Source organism: Harmonia axyridis, chromosome 5 (assembly GCF_914767665.1).
Source record: "Harmonia axyridis chromosome 5, icHarAxyr1.1, whole genome shotgun sequence".
Classification (NCBI taxonomy): Eukaryota; Metazoa; Arthropoda; class Insecta; order Coleoptera; family Coccinellidae; genus Harmonia; species Harmonia axyridis.
In genome coordinates, this window is record NC_059505.1 from 8,716,228 (window position 1) to 8,720,043 (window position 3,816).

At 25.9% G+C, this 3,816-nt stretch overlaps 1 long non-coding RNA gene across 1 annotated transcript; it reads left to right on the forward strand.

Moving 5' to 3' along the window:
- The first annotated feature begins 522 nt into the window (after positions 1-522).
- Positions 523-2,976, forward strand: LOC123680474. The gene is made up of 4 exons (XR_006747522.1): positions 523-1,004; positions 1,184-2,117; positions 2,413-2,735; positions 2,914-2,976. It is a non-coding gene; the product is annotated as an uncharacterized LOC123680474 (long non-coding RNA).
- Positions 2,977-3,816: the final 840 nt, after the last annotated feature.

Genomic DNA, 3,816 nt, shown 5'->3' on the forward strand with positions numbered 1-3,816 from the left:
TGGTGAATAGTGTAATATTTTTTGAAATATGTCTGAATGAAATGAAATGTTTCATTCCAAAATAGACGTAGGTATTCTAAAATCTAGTCATTTGCATAACTGCCCAAAATAGTTTCTGCTTCTCTACTGAATTTTATATCCCTATTTTGATTGTGCCTATCACCTTTTTGTACCTGAATATACGTAAATACTCTGTACATGAGTGTTTTTAATTTATCAAAAAGTTTGAATACATAATATATTAATATCATCAAAAATATATTAGTGAATAAAAAAATATAGTATAGATGAGGTAAAAAAAGATTTCATATCTTTAAATTGCATCTCATGCTATTCAGATTGTATCGAAGAAAATGGAAGAATGTCATCATCTTTATAATTGAGTAAGTTTATTAAATCGAACGTTTTTCCATTCAACAATATTACCACTTTGCAAAAATTTGTTAACTGGTGATAACTTCAAGATAAATTGAGTTGATCATCAATTAAAGTTGTTATAAATTAGTGTTAATAAGTACTTGCTATTGTTTAAATTTTTTTTCAGTGATGAAATAATTATGAATGATATACATTATATGATATTTCATTGGCTTAATCTTTTCTGAAATTTATTCCCACAACAAACAACAATTGCAATCTGTTTATTTAGGTAATCCAATTCAATATTTCTTTTTCAGATGGTTCTATTCTTCATGCGAAAACAGACCTTTTTCTGTAATAATTGAATTTATCTCTATCAGAATTTTTGAACATATAGGAACAATGTATTTTATAATTTTACATATTATAGAAAGGATCTACATAGTGAAAAATATTTCTGCTACTTAAGATTTATGCATCATATATTTGATTTATGATGATGAAAATTTATATATCATAAAATGGAACATCTATACATCATATAGTTTGAAATATATAAAATGGAACTTTATAAGAATCTGCATGTTTTCCTAGAAATGATCACACTCATAAAACTTGAAACTAGCGAGAATTGAATCGAAAAAGTAAGTAGATCACCATAAATAGCAATGATTATTTTCAATATTTCCTAATGATGAACTTAATAACGAATGAAATTATTCTATGATTTTTATTGGCTTAATCTTTTCTGAAATTCATTCCTTCAACAACTACCACTTGCTATCTGTATATTGAGGTAATTCAATTTTATTTTTTTTTTCAGATTTTTCTATTCTTAATGCGAAAACGGACCTTTTTGTGTACTAATGAGTAATTAATTTTATCTCGGAAACAGATATTTAGCTTTTTATTGCAATGAGCCCCTAGTTCATTAAAAATCACTTACTCCAAGAATTGTAGTTAGTTACGGTTCTCATTTCTTATCATCAGTTACGTTCTCATTGTGACAACCTATCCCTTTGGTAGAAAACGTTTACCTTCTAAGTGACTTCTCCCAAAGATGGATGTTTCCATTTGTATTCAAAGAGGACAGTTATTAGACTTCTAGATCATAAAAATTGGTAAATTTTTACTTTGCTATGTAATAAAAGTGCATGAAATATGTAGAGTTGGTTCAGTCTTCATTTAACATGCGGTAGGTAATGTTCTCTATACTAATGTAAGTACGAATAAGAGTGTAACATAGCAAAATAGTCATGTGTTCAAAGAATATAATTTTTTTCGTATGAGTTAGATGCTAGATATTTTATATTGAGAATACATCCGAGAGTTTTTTAATTGATCAAAAAGTTCCTACAAACATGAATTAGATTTCACTTTAGTTTTTAGATATTTAAAAGTTCAATAGGTATGGAACTGTCAGTATTTTATAGATATATTTCACATTAAAACTAATTTAATAATTTCTATGTTTTTACTACCAATGAAATGGGATATTGGCAATTTTACATCATTAGATAACAGGAAAATTTTACATATGATATCAAAAGGCACGAGACTCAATTATTTAGGATCCATTGAAATATATGTGAATAGTAATATCTTTTAGTAATATTATATCATTAAAAATATAATAAGTGAACTAAAAAATGTAGTATAGATAAGGTAATGAAAGATTTCATATCTTGAAATTGCATCTCATGCTATTCAGATTGTATTGGGAGAAAATGGAAAAATGTCATCATCTTTATACTTGGGTAAGTTTATTAAATTTAACGTTTTTCCATTCAACAATATTACCGCTTTGCAAAATTTTGTTATCTGGTGATAACTTCAAAATAAATTGAGTTGATCATCAATTAAAGTTGTTATAAATTAGTGTTAATAAGTACTTGCTATTGATTAAATTCTTTTTTTAGTGATGAAATAATTATGAATGATATACATTATATGATATTTCATTGGCTTAATCTTTTCTGAAATTTATTCCTACAACAAACAACAATTGCAATCTGTTTATTTAGGTAATACAATTCAAGTTTTCTTTTTCAGATGATTCTATTCTTCATGCGAAAACAGACCTTTTTCTGTAATAATTGAATTTATCTCTATCAGAATTTTTGAACATATAGGAACAATGTATTTTTTAATTTTACATATTATAGAAAGGATCTACACAGTGAAAAATATTTCTGCTACTTAAGATTTATGCATCATATATTTGATTTATGATGATGAAGATTTATTTATCATAAAATGGAACATCTATACATCATATAGTTTGAAATAAAATGGAACTTTATAGGAATCTTCATGTTTTCCTAGAAATGATCACACTCATAAAACTTGAAACTAGCAAGAATTGAATCGAAAAAGTAAGTAGATCACCATAAATATCAATGATTATTTTTAATATTTCCTAATGATGAACTTAATAACGAATGAAATTATTCTATGATTTTTATTGGCTTAATCTTTTCTGAAATTCATTCCTTTAACAACTAACACTTGCTATCTGTATATTGAGGTAATTCAATTTTATTTTTTTTTCAGATTTTTCTATTCTTAATGCGAAAACGGACCTTTTTGTGTACTAATGAGTAATTCATTTTCATCCCTTTGGTAGAAAACGTTTACCTTCTAAGTGACTACTCCCAAAGATGGATGTTTCCATTTGTATTCAAAGAGGACAGTTATTAGACTTCTAGATCATAAAAATTGGTAAATGTTTACTTTGCTATGTAATAAAAGTGCATGAAATATGTAGAGTTGGTTCAGTCTTCATTTAACATGCGGTAGGTAATGTTCTCTATACTAATGTAAGTACGAATAAGAGTGTAACATCGCAAAATAGTCATGTGTTCAAAGAATATAAGTTTTTTCGTATGAGTTAGATGGTAGATATTTTATATTGAGAATACATCCGAGAGTTTTTTAATTGATCAAAAAGTTCCTACAAACATGAATTAGATTTCACTTTAGTTTTTAGATATATTTAAAAGTTCAATAGGTATAGAACTGTAAGTATTTTATAGATATATTTTCACATTAAAACTAATTTAATAATTTCTATGTTTTTACTACCAATGAAATGGGATATTGGCAATTTTACATCATTAGATAACAGGAAAATTTTACATATGGTATCAAAAGGCAGGAGACTCAATTATTCAGGATCCATTGAAATATATGTGAATAGTAATATTTTTGAATTATGAATGAATACATTGAACTGTTTTATTCCAAAATAAACTTAGGTATTCGAAAATCTATTTGCATAACGGCCAAAAATATTTTCTGCTTCTTTACTGAATTTTATATCTCTAGTTTGATTGTGGCTATCACCTTTGTGTACCTGTTTTAATAACTTTACTACGTCATAGACATTTTAGCAGATTTTGAATACATTATATTGATATTATATCATTAAAAATATAATAAGTGAATTAAAGAAAT